We start from the raw sequence: 22,824 nt of genomic DNA on the forward strand, positions 1-22,824 counted from the left end.
AAATAAAAACAATACCAACGAAATCTCCTGTTTTGAAAACTAAACTGGCCTGAAAATATAACCACACTAAACAGGATTTGAGGCTTACTCGTGGCTTATTCACTGAAGTTTTCAATTCGTTATTCGTTGCTACAATTTTTTTTTCTCCCGTTGGTAGGTCGCGACCCATTTTTTTTCATGTCTAAAAAAAGACCAATCTTTAGGGGCCGGAAAATTTCGCGGTTTCGATGGCCTTCAGGATAGACTGCACATTCCCCTGTACACTCGGGCAAATAACGCAAGTTCATTGGCTGCCGACTTGTGTTGACGTCTCGGCTGGTTTGTCTGTGATTCGATCCTTCTTTGGCTGAGGGTTTATAACTGGTTGAGATTCGTCCAGATGGACAGTAAGCCAATAGCAAAATCATCTAACAGGTATATGTATTTGAATTCTCTCCTATCGCCGAAGGAATCTGCGAGTTTTTCCGGTCTCTAGCAATCTTTCATCTTTTTCCTGGAAATGCGGTGCCTTGTCTCTTAGATTTGCTGTCGCGGGTTGGTTTTCTACTCACTCTGTCCCGGCACACCCTGTTTCCCTCTACTAGCCCCCGAGACAGCCGACGGCTTCTGCCGGCAGCGCAGGAAGATCGCACAAAAGAACGCTGTTGTCCCCCGAGCGAGGGGTTAAGGAGGGGGGGGGAAATCCTTTATTCCTGCATTTCCCTGTTGTTTCCGTAACTCCATTGCGTCCTTTAATTCTCTCCCTCCGCCCACATCTTTGTTCGCGCTCCCTTCCCTTAACTATTCTTCGGAGAACACTTCTCCTGCGAACAAAGGAGGGGGAGTGTTCGGTCAGCCGCGCGGGCGTGACTCTTACGTCTCGGCGTCCGGCGCCATCTTGGCTGTCTCGCTTGGCTGGCACTGCGCTTCTTTCCGCGTCGCGAATAAAAAATAAATCCTAACCGATCAGGCTCGACACATCTGTGACGTCAGTGCGACGAAATTTCGGCTGACGCGAAAAATTTAAAAATTGTAAATTTCATTTTATTTACATCACGTCGCAGCTAAGATTTACAGAATTTGTTTTATACAGATGCATGGGCGTAGCTTCCCTGGAATAAAGAAGCCCTCCAATGATGAGGCCCGCTTGCACTTGCAAAATCGGGACTGTCCATTTAATTTTTCAAAAAATAAAAAAAAAAATGATTGGATAATCTTTTGTGTACAATTCCAAATATTTTGACCTTTGTTAATTCGGCAGTACTGCATAATTATTTATAAATAAAATATAAATTGGATTGAGATGGTTTTGAACAAATTATAGAAAATATCTCTAAAAAGATTATTTGTATTCTAATGATAGATAAAGCTTCTTTGAATTATTATAAACTTAGAGAAAAAAAGAGGTAGATAGGTAAATAGTCATTAGATAAAAGAATTTTCATCAGAGTTCACATTTCTTCGTTGAATGTCGTTCCTCGCCGCATGTCTATGATATTTGAGGGATTCGTTTGCCATCCGCTGATCCCCAAAATGCTTGGTGAGCAAATTGCTCACGTCATTTACCTTCGATGGAGCAACAGGAACGCCAGGAACCACAGGGGAAGGAAGAAGTTCCTGAACAGTTTCGTGTTTCTTCGACACACTCTTGAAAGCTCCAATGTTTGAATTAATAAAACTTCACCTCTTACTTTGAAGTCATTTTTTATATTGTTTTCGATGAGTAAAAATCGTTTAGAAGATGAAAAATTGAAATGCCACTGACCTGTGATACGCCAAATCGAGGACAAAGCAGCTTTGATATCGTACACTTTTCCCAGCAAGCGAAATGGTGGTTCTTTGATTAGCAAAAATTGCTGTGTATTATTCTAGGTTCATTTTAAGCAACCGAAAACGCAGCATTCCAATCAGTGTAGAATTTTTGTTTTGTCTTCCACATCCATCACAAAGCACCTTTTTATTTCAACCTTAGGAGAAAAAACAATTATAAACTGCCGACGATATTTCATTTTAACATTTTTTCTGCTCTTTCTCACACTTCGAGTGACTTAAAACAAGATTCGTGTTATGTTTTTACAGCTGTCTGGAGTAGTCTGCTGACTAATTCTGGACGTGGGCCCAATTTTGGTTTTTCTGTCAATCAAACGAGAAGGTAAAAATGTCAGACCTATTTTCGTTCAAAAGAGTGTAAAAACTTCTGACTATGTTTTTATGAACAACTTTTTCCCGGATTAAATGAATGTTTAGCTGAGTCGTTAATTCGGTTAATACTTTCTGTTAGTGACAAAAAACTAGAACATTAATCAGTCTTGGGGCTACCTAAACCAATATTAATTTTTTTTTTGGAAGAACAAGTTGGTCACTTTGGTGTCGTCACATTCGTTTCCTCACAGTACAAATTATACATCCTGTTTCTGTCTGAATCCGACTGCATATAAACTCGTTTGATTTCCCTCCACAGTAGTGACTTTCCAGTCATTTAAACTTGTTGATAAACTGCTCACAGCTTCTGACGACGGCAAAAAAGTATGTTTTGCTGTCGCCGCCCCTACCTTCCTTTTGACTTTGGCCAGTTGCGAGGTTACGTTTCAAAACAATCGATAGTATCAGCATTTTTAAGAAAGCTTTCTGGAACATACTGATCCTCTTTCAGTTTATTTTTTTTAATCATAAAATAGCAGCAAGAAAATCATTCGAGCCACGTTTGTTTGTCACTAAACGACTTCGTTTCGTTGATGAAAGTGTCTCCGTCAAATATCGTTTTATTGGAGTGAAACTTCACGACGTCACCAGATATGACACTACAACAGGAGAAAAGCATTTTTAATTTTGGAGTGATTACAGTCCAACAAGTTGGGTGGTACCAGGGCTTGAGTTCCTGAAACCAAATCAACGGAAGCGTGTTATTGTGCTGCTGGGGTACGAAAGTGATTTCATTGCCTACAAAGTAATTACCTAAAAAAAAATAAAAGACTGAGGCATTGACAGTTCAGCTACAGTATTATTGAATGATTATGAGAGGAAACATAATCAACCAAACAAAAATAATTATAATTTATTACTAACATTTCCAATTTAGAAAAATTTGTCTTCCAATTTTTCAGTTTTCTCTCCTTCTTTCTAGGACTTTCTGTTCCCTACTCGGGATGGCTATTTATTTTGTTTTTAATTCAGCACCAATCAAGCACTTATTACAAACAATTTGTGATATAGTAAAGAAAGCAGTCGACAAATAGCAAATCACGGAAAGCAACAGCTGTAAACAGAAGGAAAAACACAATAACCTTCCCCCATGTTCAATTGGGTAGCTGGTTGTCGCGCATTACGACCTTCATTGGAAGCATGGACTGAGATTGGTTTTTGAAACAGGTTTTTGACACCGGTTTTCTACCGGATTGAGCTGAATTCGTTCCAAATCGTTTTTTTAAGCATGACAGTATCGACCAAGACCTATAAAATAATGCAACAAAAAAATTTGAAAATTCATGGATTGAACTGGTTATGATACTAAGCACATCAAATGGACATTTTCATTGTTCGACACATGGAGTGACATTGCTCATTGGTAGGATACTGGATTATCATTCCAGAGGAAGTAATAAAGGGGCAGACCATCCTGATTCGAGGTTCTCCGTCATTTTCACGGAATACTCGAGGACGCACTTACTACGTTTCCTGGAACTGGGTTGTTAAGTCTATCATTCTCGATTGACCTTGATACGTGGTCTCACTTGCGCCAACCAACAATATTTTGACTCATGTTAGGCGATGTGCTTAAATTCATACCGGCAATATTTACATAGTTACTGTAATTAAAATTAAAAGATAAAACCTGACATTATCTCTCTTCCCCTCTCATTTTTTTGTCCCAATTTCTAATGGTGATTGTGATTTTGTGTTTCAAGTCAAAGCATTAGATCTAACATATATACAACTACCTAGTTATTGGGTGTTTTTGTTTCAAAAACCCCCGAGTTGGCGAAGAGCATAGGAGCTGGAACCCCGACCCCCCCTCAACCCTCCAGACGCGCTGGGAATTGAGTTTGACTCGACGGCGCGTGGCACCCCTGGAGACCAGATGACGAGTTGGGAAATGGCTTCGACGCGAGTCTCGAGTCTCGCCTGCTGAGACTCCACAGCCCCCCCCCCCCCCTGCTCCAGTCTTCAGCGCCAGATCCGAACGAGAATTTTTGTGCGGGAGTAGCCTATTGTGTGTGTGAGAGAGAGAGAGAGAGAGAGAGAGAGAAAGGAAAACTGTAAAACGCGATGCGTGTCGGGAAGTTTCCCTTTTCCTCCCCTCGACACGACGTCTTCCGAAATCAGCGTCGACATCCGGCCCGCTCGCTGGGATCTCGTTCTCGAGACGAGTTCCCTGGCGGGAATTTTTCAAAACAACCTCTGGCCCTTCGCCGCCTCTCGCGCCGGTTTGACAGATTTGCGGGTTTTGACAGCGTTTTTCCGTCGCACGGTTTCGCGCTCTTAGCCTTAGGAGCCCGTCTAGCCAGGGGCGAGGTAGCCTTGGTGAGGTTGGGTGGTAAGTGCCACTCTCGCTGGTGGTTTCGGCGGGATTTCGCCTCTAAGAGCAAGGCATTCTTTTCGTCGTGTACAGAGCAACTATGAGATTTTAGTGGAACAGGTACATTATAAGACAGGAGAAATGAAGATAAGTCCCTTATGTGTTTTCAAAAATCTGTACCGGTTGTTTTATGACTAAAATTCGCTCTTAAATCACGCCCTTTAGTAGTTTCAACTCTTCTTAAAAACACAGTTTCAAAACTTAATCCGGAAACAAACCTACTATTTGGTCCCCAGCGAATTGTTAATTGCAGTTTTGAAACCGCGCGAAGCTGCGCGCACCCACGTGTGTGCCCGGGCAGGCGCCACGACGTTAAGGCCCGCCGAGGAGCTGCGAAGGGCGTGGCGCGCAGATGCGCAGATGCGCAGATGCGCCTCGAGAGCCCAGCAGCCCCCCTCGGGGGCAGGCCTCCCCTCCCCCCCCTTAATTATCGGACGCGTGCGACCCTAAATCACGGCGACGCGCCGCAGACGCCGAAGAGGCCCCCAGGGCCACGTGCAGAAGCAGCGCTCGCCCCTTCCAGGCGAGACCACGCGAGAATTAATTATCGCGGCATAATTAGGCGCGGCGAGGGGGTGGGGGCGAGTCAGGTGGTCTGCGCGCGCATGTGGGCCGCCGGGGGGCAATAGCCGGGGTCTGTCTCCCCCGCCCCTCCCCTGGAGATAGCGCGACCCCTGCTAGCTCCACCCGGGTGGAGTCAGAGCCGGCACACGATCTCAGTCTACAGAACACTCGTGAGATCACGTTCAAACCTGCGCGAGTATACAAGTGCGCAAGTGTGCGAGTATACAAGAATAAAAAACCATCGAGCGCCCCACTCCAGGTCGTCGCTAAACTTGTTGTCACCTGCGCTGTCGGTGGAGCCTGAAAATTTTTCGCGTTACGATTCGGAGACAGTCTCAGACTGCGGATGGTTGTACACACAGGTATCCCCTGTAAGTGCAGCACTCGCCTTGAAGCACAATAAGTAGAGACAGGAAAAATTCGCGGGTTCAATGACCTCCAGGATAGACTCCGCTACACTCTACACACTCGGGCAAATGCCACCTGTTCATTGGCTGCTGACTTGTGAGTCGTCTCGACCGAGTGTCTGTGATCCGACTATTATATAAGTGAGGGTCTCTGATTGGCCCTCATTGCTGCAGATTAACAGTGAACCAGTGGTAGAAGCAGCGCTAAGGTGTAATTATTTGAATTGTAGCATATCACGAAATGAATCCGCGAATTTTTCAGGTCTCTAACAATAAGAATCACCTCACTGAACCATGTGCGACCAGAGAGAAAGTTAAATGTGGCAGCAGGCAATGAACCCAGTAGGTGGACCTGATTACGTAACCTTTATACATTTTAACCTGTCGCCAAAAAAATAACGCGAACTTTGCAGGTCTCTAACTATAGGTACGCTTTGTTGAGGTCATCGTCTTAACTTAGGTCGCACCGGCTGTAAGAGGAACCCTATTTCGCCATGTTTCATTTGTAGAGACCTGAAAAATTCGCGAATTCATTTCGTGTTATGCTAAAATTCAAATAATTATACCTTAGCGCTGCTTCTACCACTGGTTCACTGTTAATCTGGAGGACTGAGGGCCAATTAGAGACCCTCACTCATAGAAGTGTCGAATCACAGGCCACCCAGTCGAGACGACTCACAAGTCAGCAGCCAATGAACAGTTGGCATTTGCCCGAGTGTGTAGAGGATATTGGAGTCTATCCTGTAGGTCATTGAACCCGCGAATTTGTCGGGTCTCTAGCCATAATACAAGAATAAAACCACCGAGAACATCTCGGACTGAATGGCCCGTGATTCAAGGCTTCTTTGGTTGATGGTCTTTTACTGGCCCAGAGTCCTCCAGACAAACTGTGGGCCATTTCCCCGAGTAAACATGGGGTCGTGGAAGCTAGTCTGGGGGTCAGTCCCTCTGAGTGTGAGTTAAGTATGAACAGCTGCACCCTGACCTATTTTCAGGCCCCAATGTAGCCACTAATGATAACATAAACTCAGATTATGTTGGTCACGACGTTTTTAGAGCTGATAGTTCATTCGTGAACTGAGATCATGGGATCGGGAGGTGTAACCGGGCGTTCACCGAACTAACTAGTTAAGATGCATATCTGGGGGGACAGTGCTACTGCCCCTTTCCGCTCCTCATGGCCTTAAACACGGACACTAAAATCATTTACACCCCGCGTTTAGCCCGCACGCCCCCTGCAACCCCCTGGTCCTTTATCTCTCACTCGCTCGCCGAACAAGTAGCGGCTAAGCCGTGTGGCGATCCCGGGCTATCTCGGGGCTGCTGTACGCTCCGCTCCCGGCAAACTAGACCCTGCTGGGTTCCTGCGTCCCGTCAGCTTTCGCCACCTAGTCGACCTAGTGGCCTTGCAGGAGGGGAACATTACAATACAGCGTTCTCGTGGGTGCGTTAGAGGCTACACTAACTTTAACCCTTTCCTGCCTAGAAATGTAAAAAAATTGAATTTTGTAATTTTTATTTCATTTTTATATTTAAGTAGGCATAAAAGGAGGCCATAATTTTTTTCAAATTTTTTTATTTATATTTAATATTTTTTTTAATGATGGGAAGTCCTGACAGGCATTTATCATATGTCCAGCTCAACAAACAAAAAAAAGGGCGCTCCAGACTGGTGCAGTGCTGCCATTTTAGTGCTGCAACCTCTTGGCTGTCAATCGAACTTCTTCGACAACTGGCAGAGCGAAGCTATACAGGGACCCAGAGGTCCCGACAGTCAGCATGTGGTTTCAAACATGCACACACTATTTCTATGGGGCTTCAAACATTGTGGGACTCACAAGTACCGCCAGGCAGGAAAGGGTTTTAATAGAAACAAGATATTAAAAAGGATTGATATTATAAATACGGTTGGTAAAGTCTATTTTCAATCAAATAAGAATGTTTAAATAAATGCTCAGTATAATCACGTGTATAATATGAACTATTTATCTTTGTAAAATAATCGAGATGAATATTAATTAATTTAAATCATTCAATAAATATGCCCAATGTGCATTCTAATTTATAATTGTTTTTATTAGTTATTGAACTCAAAGCCACTTTATAAAAGAAGTAGGTATTCGTCGCAGGACGTAATATTAATATTGCAGAACATTGAAGAAAAAATAAAGCTGTGAAATATCTTTCATTTTTCCTACTTCGGGAATTAACTTGGTCACGGGAGCGCGCATTTGTGCTGAAAAAAATAATAAAATTCCAGCATGTCTCGCGGAGTAAAGAAAGTTTTTTTCTTTTTTTGGGTTGGGGGGGGGGAGGGGGCAGGGGAGGAAAGTTGAAACGCGCTACGCTGTCAGGCGACATGGAATACGACTTTGTGAGCGGGGCGTGGCGCTTCCTTTGGAAGTTTAAATAAAGTACCTCGCCCGGGTCTTTGTGCCGACTTTATTCCTTCGAGTGCGATCTCAGAAGTGAGCGCGTACTGCAAAATCTGCTTTAGTTATTACTTTCAAGTGAATCAAGAAAGTTGACGTTTGAGTTTCAGATTTGTGCATACAAAGGGCTCAAGCCAAAGGGAACTTCGAGATAAAGAATGGGCGTAGAACTATTTAAGAAACCGGGTGCCTGTGCTCATAAGCATGTCAGATTTGCAGTTATATTTTGAGATCCTGGAATATCGTGGATTAATCTTGTGAAAGGCTTAAAATTTCCAGTTCTGTAGATGTATTGTACATAACCCACATTTATAATGCCAACAAATTACAAAATTTATTGCTTAATTTTACTACCACAATAATTGTGTCCGTCACACATCTGTTTCTATTTCTCGTACACTTAATCGGTAACGAAACGTGAATTCAGCGAGGGGAAAAAAATGAATTGTCAGTCACGTTTTTTGGCTTCACTGTTTTTGGTTTCATTATTTATTTTGTAAAACTAATACAATAATTAGCAATTATTTACGGTTTATAATCAAATTGATGTTCGAACATCAATTAGTATTATTAATTGGCACAGCTTTTAAGTAGTATTACCTAGAAACCTCCCAAGTTAGCTTGATATGTTTCATGGATCACGAAGTATGTTGCCATGGACTCTACACCTTAAGGTAACTTCAGAATAACGTTTTTTTTTACCATTTGTATGTGAGAAACTGCGTGATGGTACTGTAAGATGTTTGTTGAGAATACTAGGAACAGCAAATGCAGTTAATTTAATTTGAATTATATTATATTTTATATGAACTTAATTTTTATTGCGATATGGACTAGAGATGGTTTAGCTGCCTTAATTTTAGTTTATGTTACGCTTACTGCTAACTCAACGAACCTTTGGCTGTTCGTTTCGGTTGAAGTGTTAAAATGAATTCACACATTGCTTTAAAAATATGTGTGGATGCAGTTTACTCAGTTTCGTGTAAACGTTTTTCGTTATATTATTCATCAACTGCAAAATAACTTTTATTCTTCAAATCGGACATTGCCTCAACCTTGTTTGTCTTTTTTAAACAGAGAAGTAACCTAACCTAAAGTTAGAAAAATACCCTTATAATTAACTGCAAACAGGAGTATGTTACCTAGATTTTAGTGGTTTTGGCACAAATTAAACTTTAATCAAGCGCCACTTTCTGAGTAAACCGGTTTTCTAGTTTAGTCTTGTATAATGCACTCGTATGATTCCCTGTTGTTTGTGTGCAGTTAGTGTTTGCCAGGGAATTTCTTTGTAAAGGCAGGAGGTTTCCACCGCGGACCACACGTCTGCCGAGCGGAAGCGAAGAGAGGACGACAGGGGTGGTTTGAGGTCGTGCGGGGGAAAACTAAGGATCCGAGCAGAGAAGGTCCTTCCGCGCCAGGACTCGGGCGCGTCCTGCGGGGAGGGAGGGGCGGGGGGTCGATATAAACTCCGCAAAGCTGCTCCTCAAGATAGGTAAGAGGATTCCCGCCTCCGCTAATGAACAAAAGCTCGCTGCAGGGCCTCAACTCCCGCCGAAGAAGTTTCCCCGGGATGGGTTTCCGGTTCCGGCCTCGCGGTCGAAGGGAAGCGAACAACCATCCGGGAAGGACACGGCACATCGTCAAAAAAATAGAGAAAAGAACGCTTGTAACTCAGTACACGTGATAGAGGCGAAACTTCTTTGGCAATTCAAACTTTGACTTGTAAGTATATCGTAAGGGGTAAAACTGAGAGAGAGATAGAGAGAGAAATAAATGAAGAAGACAATTTTCTAATAATGATTAATTAACAATAAACATTACTCACCGTTGAAGTACTCACACCATCAAGAAAAAAACTGTGCGTGCTACTGTTTCTTCAAACAATTCTGCCATTTGGAACACGCCAAATCTCTGAACGAAATGATAAAGTCATTACAGGTAGCGCTATTATGCGGGAAATTCAGGGACTGTTTAAACAGCGCTCTCTACGCTGCTGGTTGAACAAGGAGGAAAGCGAGCGCGCTGGTAGCAAATATAAAATTCAAGGCATTCACAGCTGATTGTATAGGATACCTATGTATATAAACTCCGACACCGTTTGACCAACCACCGTGAATGTTGGCACATCGAAGAGTTTTTTCATGGAGAAGGTTTCTATGCTATGCATTTTTTGTAACTAATTTTTTATTTAGTAATTTTATTTTATTTTATGGATATTTTGTGTTAAAAACTATATTTAGTATATTTTATACAAGTATTTATTTAAATATTAGAATGTTTACAATAATTCATTCTTTTTAAATTGTATCTGTTAGTACTAAACTTAGATGTTAAATTGATAGATGATTCAGCTAGTGCTGTAGTTTGTAAGTTGTGAGTGTGTAATTTTATGTTTGATTCTTAGATATAACTTATTGCAATTGATTGTGTATCATTATTCAGTGTGAGAGAAGGCGCACACTGCGCCAAAAAAGTCAAAATAAATAAAATAAAATAATTCGCAGTCTCTTCTTATACAACATCTGGTCCCTTCTTATACAACATCTGGTCCCTTCTTATACATCATCTTGTCCAGCATCGTGCCCCTATTCCTACTCCCACCTCTGCAGATTCTGGCCCAAAATAAACATGAGCAGAGTAGTTTCCTAAATTATTTTGCTTTTTTAATTTTGTGTTTCGGACCATAATTTAAATTTAATTTACATATAACTATGCTTCATATAAAATACCTTCTTCAATGCAATATTGATTTATTTAATAGTTTCAAGAATGTTAAAGTTTGTTTTATTTTTCAATCCTTTCATTAACTGAGAGAACATTATCTAGTTATTTGCAATTTTTAATTAACAATTTGTATGTAATCTTTATCGCAAAACACCTAAGTTTTAGAAAATCGCCCATAAAAGTAAAAAATAAATTGATTTTCCCAAAATTTTGGAACAGTGTATTTTTAGGGATTTAGAAAAACCAAGTCATTAGATATTTTTTAATTATATACCAAAACTAAAGTGTTTAAGACAAAGTACAACATTCAAAGTGTTAATTGAAAACTTTAAAAAAAACGTTATACCATGTTGTTAGCTCATAGTAGGATTGAAATATAAATTTATAATAATTAAGCTTTAAATAAACACCTATTCAATTTATTTATAAGACTTCTAAATACAGCCATACTTTCATTTATGTTACAATAACCTTGAAGGACGAAAACCTACCTTCATAATAAAGCTCGAAATTTCGTGAGAATTTCATTCATGTAATACAACTTACCTTGCCTATCGTTTAAAATTTCAACAGTAAAATAAAATAGTTTAACAACGCCGGTTATTATTGCGTCTGACTCGAGGTAAGTGGATAGAAGGAACTAGCAGAACAGTGACCGGAACAGACAAGTGGCCAGACATTGCCCAATAATCCCTAGCAGAGCGCGCTTCGACAACAATACTGTCCCGTGCAGTATTGCTTCAACAAGAGAGGGGGTTCGGGCTATACGTATACTTTGTGACCGCGCCATCAATTATTCAGCGCTTTGCCACACGCGTCACAGGAACTTTCATTACCCGGCTTTCGCTCATTTTTTTTTTTTTTTCAGGCTAGGTAAATACGCTAGTGACCATGCGCAGGCCCTCCACGCACTAGGGTTGTGAACCTCGTGTAGTTATTCCTGAGGGTTTCTTCTTCCGGTCCGTGGCTCACTTCCTCTTCCGGGCGACACTCCGTGGCGTCGACGCTTCCGGAACAAGACAGACGCTCCGTGTTCGCTTCGTCCTGCGAGTGGATTGTGTGACACCGCGTGAGAAAATATCGCATGGTTAATGAGCGTTGAGAATGGAGATAAGATGGAAGGGTGAATTGGGGAGAAGGGGGGGGGGGGGGTTATATATCGTGGGCGTACAAGGAAAACCCTTTAAGTCCATATAATGAAATTATGAGAAAAATTGATTTTTATATTCATATGGGTATGCAAAATATTGTAAAGTATATACGGTACTAAAACATGTTTAATCTAACATAATAATATACTTGTCATATACTTGTCATGAAACACATTAAACTGGAATTTGTCATATGAATATCTCATTTTTTTTATCTAACTGGACTTAGTGGGTTTTCCTCGTACGCCCACGATATATTTATATAGATATCGCAAGAATATTTTCAGAATATTCTCCAAAGGTAAAATTACTCATGAGATCAATTTTTAGTCTTCGTAACCATGTACATTGTGTGTGTGGATTGGTGTTTGTATTTTTTTTTTGTATATACAGATGGTCCCAGAACTCATTTTCTAGCCGAGAACACTTAATATGCCAATCATTTCGGTTATAAATTTAAAAAAAGAGAGTCTTTCAGTGCTTGCCAATGATACGTTAACTTATAACCTCCGTAACGAACAAATTCATGTGTTCTCGTGTTACAAATAAACTTATAATACGAACTTCCAACACCAAATTTAACAAGGTATTTTTTTTTAAATATTGCCGAGCGTGATAAATATGCGACAAATATTCATTTTGTAAAGGAAAAAAAATGTAAAAATATTTCTCAGGGCTTGCCTAGCAACATGAGTACCAAACGCGTCGCATGAAAATGCTTCAACGCTGAACCTTTGACATTTCCCTCTAGACCGGAACTATCATCACCTGAGTTAATGAGATATTCTTATTTAGACGCGTTGAGGGTGAAATTTTAGTATGCACCATAAATACTGAGATAAACTTGTACAACACAACGGAAATTTAACATCTCGAAAGTCCAGTGCACATGCATTCAGAAATTGCTATAGCCACGAGCCGAAGTCGTCAAAATGGCGGACCTACGTGTGGCAATATGTACCCGTATATAATAACTTTCGCTAACATCAGGAGATGTACCAAGCGTATTGGTGGGCCAAAGTAAACTTTTGCTGCGTGTGTGTTAGCGCGTTGTTGCACGTGCAGGCACGTGTCACGGTGCCGCGTGCACTGCCACGTGCCGCAGTGACGTGCTGCCCTCTCCAGCCATTGGCCGACTGCAAACCGGCCAGACCGCTCCCCCCCCTCTCCCCTCCCGCCTCTTACGTAGACTCGATCGCTCGAGGCGGCAAACCGGACAAGTTCCTTTCGTAACGATTTGCGTGTGTTATTTTTGCAGTTACACTTCTTCAGTCGCTGTTTAAAAAATAAAAAAAACAAATGATGAGAATGAATTTTTTAAGATGCGCGCGCAGCACGCAACAAATACTGACAGGATGATAAAAGTCTACATAAAAATAAATATTATACCTATATGAATTTAAATCATATACTTTAGTCATTTATATTGCATACTAGTCCATATCATTAAAAATAAACTATTTGTTTGAATATTGGTGAGATAAATAGTGTTTATAAACATTTTTAAGTGTATTTATATAAGTGAAGTTATGTTCTCGTATGTCAAACTATGTAAGTTTGCTTGTAAGCTTCCATTGTAGTTGGCACGGAGTGTCTGTGGCCGTTCTCATGGGAGTGTTTGTGAGGTTATGTTCCTGTATGTATTACTTATTTCCATTATAAATTATTAATTTATTCGTATTTATTATTTGCACGCAAATTAAAGTTAGTTTTTAGTACGCCAAGTAAGTGCAACTTCTAACGCGCGTACAATCAGCCATTTTTATTTTATTTTGAAAGCTGCTGAAAGGAATCAAAACATGTAACCTCTCCATCCAAGGCCGCGGTGGCTGATTGGCCGAGCCGCGAGGAGCTGGGTTCGAGTCCCGGATGACTGCATAGCTTCAGTTCGTCACAAAAAATTATATGTCAAAGTTAGTGAAGGTAAAAACAGACACACAAATGTGAAAGGACAGCAAGGGGAATGGCTGATTTACCAACGAGCCAAACATCTCAACTACAAATCGGTCAGATCATCTCTTCTCGCCGACGTGACCTGGGTTCGACATCGGCGGGAGGCACCCTGATTGCTCGCAGAACGTGGCGGACGTTGCTATTAGCCGGGGGGGGGGGTTTCTCGAGGTGTTTCCGTCCCCAAACTCGTTCATTCCTTTAATCTCCCACTAGAATCATAGGTTCACTAGCATCACTAAGTTTACTAGCATCACAAAGTTTACTAGCATCACCAGGTTTAATAGTTTAAATAGCTTCACTAGGTTCACTAGATTCAGTAGGTTCACTGGCATCACTAGGCTCATAAGCATAATTAGTTTCATTAGCATCACTAGGTTAACTTGGTTCATTAGCATCACTAGGTTCACTTTGTCCATTAGAATCACTAGGTTCAATAGTATAAAAAGCTTCTCTAGGTTCACTAGATTAAATAGGTTCACTAGATTCAATATGTTCACTAGATTCAATAGGTTCACTAGATTCAATAGGTTTACTAGATTAACTAGGTTCACTAGGTTCATTATATTCACTAGGTTCACTAGCATATCTAGCCTCACCAGCATTACTATGTTAACCAGGTTCACTAGCAGCATTAGGTTCATTAGCACCACTAGTATCACTAGGTTCACAGAAGAACTATCGACGTGACCTCCTGTGAGTACCTGTTATCTGAACATGCTCATTCTGATACCACCAATCTCAGGACTGGACTCTAGATAATTTTTTCTGTCTAGCACTAAAATGCATTATTATAATAACCTTAAACTACAGATTTTTGAAAATATATATAATAATAAACAATAAATAATAAAACTTTGACATTGTGACAAATTATTAGCGCATGTATTTTTATCGAAAAGATTTCGAGGCAAGCTGATAGTTAAAACACTGTATTACCGTCTGTGTTTCGTGATTGCTTGAGTTTCTTTCAGACAAATTTTAACTGTTGGTACACGAACCACAGCCATTCAGTGTGTTATTTCTTATACCTTCAACCTTTCTCAAAAAAAAATTCGACCACGTATTAATGCACGGGATGAAAAATTGTGTTTAAAGGACAAAAATGATTGCATAACTACCTTAGTAGGCAAAATATTCGTTAAGACATTCAATGATGGATGCATTGAGTTAAAAAACATTCAAAATATTTTTCACTGCATGGAATATGAAAAAATGATAAATCGATCTTTTTTTAATATTGGCGAAAATATAGGATTTTGTGTACATTAAGTTCTTAAAATGTTCCAGGAGTTTATTGGAGGTTTCCAAAATATTTCCAGAATAAATAGGTACTTCGAAATCTACCTATGCCTGTAGGCTATGCCAAAAAGGAACTTTTTTGGAAGCGTTGATTATATAAAGTATAAAATAAGATATTTTATTCTATTTCCTGTGAAGTAAAAACAAACCATTTATTATAAAATATAATTACAATGCGTTGGCTTAGATCAGTTTTTATTCAAAAAGTTCTAGAAAAATACCTGATTATAATTTTTCGAACATTTTGGTTATGAATAAAGGCAAGGTGTCACTTCTATATTCTATGAAAACTTCAGGATGTTCAGAATGAAAGTCTTCCTGGTGTGCTTAAATATAAAATAAAATGGTAATAGGGGTAGGTTCTCAAAAAATAGTTTACTAATTTACAACAAAAAAAATCAGCTCATTGACACGGGCTTCATTCCACTCACGCAATCAAGTTCAGCACACTCCCGTGAAGATTGGCGCTTGAAGATTGTCAGAAGCGGAGACAGTTGTGAGGATGTGGGTGCAACACGGCCACATCTCGTTCAACTGATGTTTTTTTTTTTTTCAATTCCAAGAACAATTACATATTTTTAAATTTCAACAATAAAGCAAATAATTCAGGGAAACACTGAATCATTGACTCCTTCAAACATGAACGACATTTCGACCCACCCGCGTGTGACCCAGGCTTGCGCCGAGTCTACGAGCTATAGTCATGCCATCTAACGCCCCATTCCGGGGAGGAAGTCGTCGTACGTGAGACGTAGGCGGGGAGATGACCTGCTCACACGGAGGGGGGGGGGAGAAGCATGTCCCGACTCCGGGGAGAGGGAGGGAGAAGTTGGCATCACTGGAGTGTCAGGGGCTCGGAAGAGAAGGGCCCGCCTCGCATAATGCCGCGACAAACAACAAGTGTCGCGAGACGCCGGAATAGAGCGGGGGAAGGGGTGTGTGGAGGAGGGGTAGGAGCGTCTCTTGTCGTCGGGAGACACCCAGGGGGCTCGTTAGTAACAACCCCCCCCCCCCCAAGGCTGCTTGTCCTCCTCCGGGTAAGAAGACGACGAGTTATGTCGCCGCGCCTGCCGGGGACGGGACGCAACCCGCAGTGCCGTGCTGCCTGGCGGGTCGCCGAGATTAGCGCGGTAATTATGTGCGCGCGCGTGAACCAGCGCCCTTCTCATTAGGAAGATCTGCGATGCCTGGTTACGAAAAAAAAAATTATAATTACAGGCAGATTTATGACTTCACGTCACGGGTATTTGCCTTAATTTTACTCGGTAGTTTTGCAATCAAATTATTCTGGAAAAAAAATTTAAAAATTGTAATATAAATGATTCCAGTAAAATCACTAGGAAGTTTTGTTGGAAATTGTTAATCATAAAATACTTAAAACATCCACTATTTTTTGTAAAATGATGGGCAATATATTTTTATGCACGTTTTTAATTGATACAGAGAAAATTATTCCTTAAGTAGCCATAAGAGAGTGCATTAACAATACGTGGTCCTAGTCGCCACAAACATCTAAAGAAACCCTCCACATGAAATGACGAGCCGCTTCTCGTGACAAACACGTGAAAAAGTTTTGCGCGTGTCTACGTTATTGTGCGATACGTGTTCGTGAACATTTTACTTGAAATTGTACGCAAAGAAGATAAGTGACAAAGATAAAATACTTAAAACTACAGCATGTCTCTTTTGACGAAATGCTTTTATCTACGAACATATAAAAGTCATTTTTAAAATGTTTGAAAACATATTTTTTTTTAAAAATATCCTATAGTATTATCTTACGTGTATAATATTTTCACCTTTTATCCTTTATGTAGATAAAATAACAAAAATAAAAGTTTCAACTAACGAGAACCTTGTGTACTGAAAGGTAACAAACTTTGACCATTAGTGAAAATTTAAATTTGACTATAATTCCAAGTCGCCACATTAATATGCATTACCTTTCAAAGTTATTAAATAACACAAACTTCGGATTGCAACACAGGCAACCAATTTTGAACATGAAAATTTTTAAAGATTCAATTAATATTTTTTATTATATTTTGTTAGAGTATCAGTTTTTGTGCATAGTAGTAATTTTATTTATATTTTGAACCTATTTCAGCTAAATTTATTTCTTATAATTTAATTTCTTCTTGGAATTTTCCTTCCCGTAAAACCATTACAAAACACAAGTAAATTTCATTCACACAGTTAATTACGACATAAAGCTGAAACAAAAAAAAACAAACTATAAATGCTACTTTTCACAGTGTCTGTAACTGAAGCATCCTTTTATTAAATTATTATATAACTAAAATAAATACCTATTACACTCTTAGTAAAAACCATATAATTAATTTACGAAGAATGTTTAGGTTTTAGTAATGCACTGAAAATTTTGGTGGATGGTTAGACTGAAGAGAAATGAATCATAAACCAAATGCGTTCCATCCAGCACACTTTATGTGCCTTTTTAAATATATGTTTCACTATCTATGAACCTCGTATATTAAAGCTTTGCTTTTCAAATATTTCTTGCTAAGAATAAACCACTTAACTGGACTTTAAAAATCTAAAATTTTATTTTATACATACATTAATTACTGTATCAAATTAAATAATTTTTTTGATGAGATTATAAAAAAATGTTTTGTTGGTTTGGGTTTTTACTGGCTCCCCAAGGCTTCAAACACCTGTGAAGTGTTATAAAACTGCCTAATGTTATTTTTTTTTAAAAAATTAATGTTAATTTTAGTCTGTTAACTTATAATATAATTCATGGTTTCTCTTTTTTAATAAAGTTTGGTATACTCGTTTTATAATCACTTCTTTTTTCCTTCATTATAATAACTTTTTTTTTCCAGGAGCTACTTGACTTTCTACCAGCCGATTAAAGAGCTTTTCAAATTGCCTCGAGAGAACCCGGAAGAGATAGAAAAGGGTAAGTACGTGGACCCAAGTTCACAAAAAAATTAACTTTTTTTTCAATTCTTAGTGGTATACTTTTTAATATTCCGAACGATATGAAAATTCACGAATTATAATTTTGTAATGTGTGTGCTAAAGGCAATTACTGTGTGCAATAGAAGATAGTTTGTTCCGGCGTTGTGCCTCTCAAATATTTTGTGTTATATGTAGAGTTTCTTTTATTTTTTAAATGTAAATATTTGCTCTTTTTGACCTCACTGAAAATTTTAGGGAAGAGTATTCCAACAAAATACTTTGCAAACATACGCATCAATCTTGCAACTGTGTTTCAAGGAAAGTTAAGTTTCCTTTTGAGCACAGCAATTACCATTTACTTCAAAGTACAACGAACCTAAATACTGAATGCTGTCCTCTAAGTAGGCATAATATCAGAGAAATGAAGCGAAAACTTTCTAATTTTCTAATGACACAAACATATTTTTCAAAAGTAATTTTATATAATTATCTTTTACACTATCGTATCAAATTTTTAGAGTACTTGTTCAAATACCGAGTATAGTTATTAAGCTTCCGAAAAACATTATTCTTATATTTCTTGTTTCTATTGTTATATTTATCGTTTAACAAATCGAAAAAAATATAATTGAGTTGCCTGTCCATGGTTTTTTTTAGTAAATACGTAGTACAATTTTTTCCTGTAAGCCAATTAAATACTTAAACCAATTCTAACTTAACACAAAATTTAATGTGCCTGTTTATACGAAATGGTTCAATGCATAAAATTGCTGTTGGCTTCGACTTGAAATTAAAACGTGATCTCAAGAGTCACTTTAGGAATAATTAAGTTTTATTTTATTCATTGTGATATATAAAATCGTTCCGAGAATATCTTGATCACTATACACCAAAATCTAATAACAAGTATCATTACTTAAATGTTTAAATAAATCATGACTTAATTTGTAAATTGATAAATAATTCCAATGAATTAGTGTAAGTGAGTTAGAAGTTTTATTTCTTATGCATGACTAAACAACACAACACGAAAATATATAGTAAGCTACACGGGAGCATTTCATATTGACTTTTCTTTTCTTTTCTGGCAACAAAAGATAATAAAAAAAACACTACAAGGTCATTTTTATTACGAGTCAAGATGCAGGTGACTTTTGGACTGCATCCTTTAGTTTGACGGATAAACTAAAGCATACAGGTATAATTTACATAAAAGGGAAGAGATAACACAGCGTTCCTCATATTAAATAGAACCAACGAATTGGTAAATATCATCGACGCCATGAATGATGTAGAACAATTTTCTCTGCTAATAAAGTATTAGAAAATCTGAAGGAAACTAAATTACAGAAATTGTGTTCGCTAGTGCATTGGAATCTATCCTGTTGCGGTTTAACAGCACAAGTGCATTTCATTTCATACCAAAATTTGACCATAAACGCGCCTTAACAGGTTCAGATTCAATAAATAATTGACGATTGATTTGTAATTATTATAACTATATCCCTTGCAGTTACTTGAGTCATAATATATTTTAAATTAGTTTTTGTATTAAGTATTAAGTTTTTCTTTAAATTATTTTATTACTGTTATCGAATTGAAATTAAGCACGTGAAAGTATACGTAGCCTAGGATGTATTTGATATAGTAATCATTATCATCATCAACTGCTTCCAGTCTCCAACTGGGTCAGCCAATTAACATGTCTCATTTCTTATCCTCTCTCCTGCACTCCTTTAACTGTCTGCTCTTCTCACCGTCTCCATGGTCTTCCTTGGCATCTTCCTCCTGTGTGCTTCACATCCGTCATTTTCCTAGCCAGTCTCTCTTTTCCCAGTCTCTGAACATGGCCATACCATCTCATTCTTGTTTTTTCCATGATTTAATTCTAGTCATGTATTCCTGCTCTTTCTTGCACTGTCTAATTCTTGATCCTGTCTCGCTTCGTAAATGCCAATTTCTTCAGAAAAGTGAATCCGCAAAAGTTTTCGTGCTTTCTCCTGAACGTAAAACCGAATAAACGTGTAGTTTACAGGGAAGCTTTTGTGGAATTTTTTTTTATTGAGCGCACATATAAATTAACAATGATCATCCATATTTTCCATCTTAATAAACTGTGTGATTCTGTCAACTCTAACCAGAATTATATTTCGCTTGTAGTATGGCTATATCGTCGGTAGTTGACATGAGGGGTATGCCAGCAGAACAGGACAAGGCCAGCCCGTGTCGTGGACGACAGGACTGGACAGCGAGTGTGCGGTTTCATATGGCGTTTCATTAGCTGTAATCCGTCCACTGGTTTGTCTACAGGCATAAAATCAAAGGCACAGCAAGAAAAATAATACCTGAAACTTTTAAGGGTTGGAATTTCAGCCCCGGCGGAAGTAGACCCACGACATCTTGCTTCCTCTCCTTTCATTGCAATTTGTTTAACTTTCCTGCAGATGGAACAAAAAATAAAGAAGATTAATTAATTATTTCCTTCCTCCACACCATCCCCCCGGGCGGTTGTAGGAGCGAGGTTGGAACTGTTCGCTTAACTTGAACACTCCCAACAGTCACCCATTCTCCTCTGCCCCCCCCCCCCCCCCCCCCGCCGGTTCATTTAGGCCTGACTCCGTAAATGCAATTATTACTGCCTGGCTAGCTACGCCGTCCTTGCAATCTGATCTCCCGAAAAACCGCCAGATTTCTCCTTTCACGCCGGGCACACCACGCACTTTGTTGCCGGAGATTCGCAACGAAATTAAATGTATTTCTAACCCTCCCTCCCACCTCCCGCTACCCCCACCACCACTCCCGACCCACCGTCCATTTAAATTACAGTTCAGTTCAATCCGCGGCCCGAGACCGGATGTGAGGGCGGAAGTCGGCCGTCGATTCTCGCAGATCCACTTCCTCTCCAGAGGGCGACACCGGTCCGTCGAGCGGATTGGGTGTTCACATCCCGCGCGGCTTCGGGCCACGCCCACCCATGCGCGCGCACAGTGGGTAGAGCTACAGGAATACCACGCGATTGTGAAACCACTCAGGATATCCTCGCGTGGAGTCTGTCTACGAAAATCGTTTACTAATACTCTTGAGGTCGGATTGAGAGGTTCGGTTTCCAGACATCGTTTTTTAAACTGTTTATTTAGAAAAGTAAAAAAATGGCCGAAACACGTGTTTTCAGAATAGTGTTTGGGCACGAAACACCCGGTACAGATTCTTGAAAGTATACAAGGGACAGGCATTATATCTTTGTCTTCAATTCTCCACCATATACGTAATGTTGCGGTCACCGCTCAGATCCCACAGGCACCCTATGCATGACGAGAGGCCTTGCGCCTAGAGTCGACACCGCGCTAGAAGCACTCATCATCCCGCCTCACTGACACAGACACATCCATGACTCAGCCGGGTTGGGGGGTGTAATTGAGACTCGTTCTCCCGTAACGTGCTTGTTTCATTTTATTGTCATTACTATTCTTAAGGGCTTTTCCTGTACATTCAGCACGATATCACGGTAACTCTCATGCATTGTATGTTTTGTCTCAAATTTTCTCAACCCAGACTTTTGCTAAATACTATCTAAAACTCACGCAAGTGTTCACAATATGTAATAATAAATTGCGTGAATTTTTCCTGCTCGAATTATTAGATGTCTGATCAGAAATTTTTTACCCAACAAGAAATTAAACAGAACTATCTGGGAAAAATTACAGAAATGTCATTTACTTCGTGGTAAAGAAATAGCCAACTCGGCATGTGATAGCGAGCATTGAGTGGGCTTTAAGTTAAGGCAGAGTTTTGTGTCACTTCTTTCTTTTGGCCACTGCAGTCTTTCCAGCCGAGACCTTCCTTTCCTCAACCATGGTTGCAGGACTTTGAAAAAGAATTTGAAATTATACACAACATGTGTGAGGTCGATGCCAGGGCAAGTTCACACCACATGTGTTTGTGTTTTTTTTTACACTTGTGCTCAAGTCAAAACACTGTCAAGTACGGTAAAATTTCGGTAAAAGAGTACGATAAAGTACGATTACCGTGGTTCAGTAAATTTGTCTTCTCTGTTGGTGAAATTTCTTTCGAGGATTTGTAAATTTACATATTCATGCATATGCATATTGACCACAACCACCAGTTAATTTTACTGCATCGTTGGGTAAATTAACATTAACAACGTACAAGTTAATTTGTACTAGATTGAAAAAAAATTATTTTCATTTTGCAGCTTATAGCTGTAAATGAAAAATGTGTTTTTTAGAGCTATTGTTTATTTTACCACATTTGATTCCTTAAGTAAACACTTTTAATGAACTCAGTAAAATAGCGGTGAACTGATCTCACGACTTCGTGGTTGTAAGTTTGGCGTCTTAATTTATCGTCCATTGTGTACAATTATAAATTATTAAGAAATGGAAGTACCTATTTCGTAACCTAGTGTAAATTAAATTGAGTTTTTTCGTCATAAATTACAAAATAATTTTTTTCCGTTTCTTAGTAGTCAAATATTTACTATGAAAAACATAGCATTTTACAATGACTTACCTATTTGTGTGCTTACAAGCATAGTGTACTGACAAAAAACAGGACACCGATTAATTTAACACTTGCGTGTGTAGTTTAATCTATACATCCAAATATTTAATTTAACAAGTTAGTTATTTTAATTACATGTGTACATTCATGTATTTTTACCGAAGCCTGTAGCATAATTTGGTTTCCTAGAAGAATTACTGTAAAATAATATCAACTGTATAAAAAAGCTCGATAAAAATGAAAAAAATGACCAAAACTTCATATAAGTTTACAGTTTTTACCATGTAGTT

This window comes from Bacillus rossius, chromosome 11, assembly GCF_032445375.1.
Source record: "Bacillus rossius redtenbacheri isolate Brsri chromosome 11, Brsri_v3, whole genome shotgun sequence".
In the NCBI taxonomy this organism is placed as follows: domain Eukaryota; kingdom Metazoa; phylum Arthropoda; class Insecta; order Phasmatodea; family Bacillidae; genus Bacillus; species Bacillus rossius.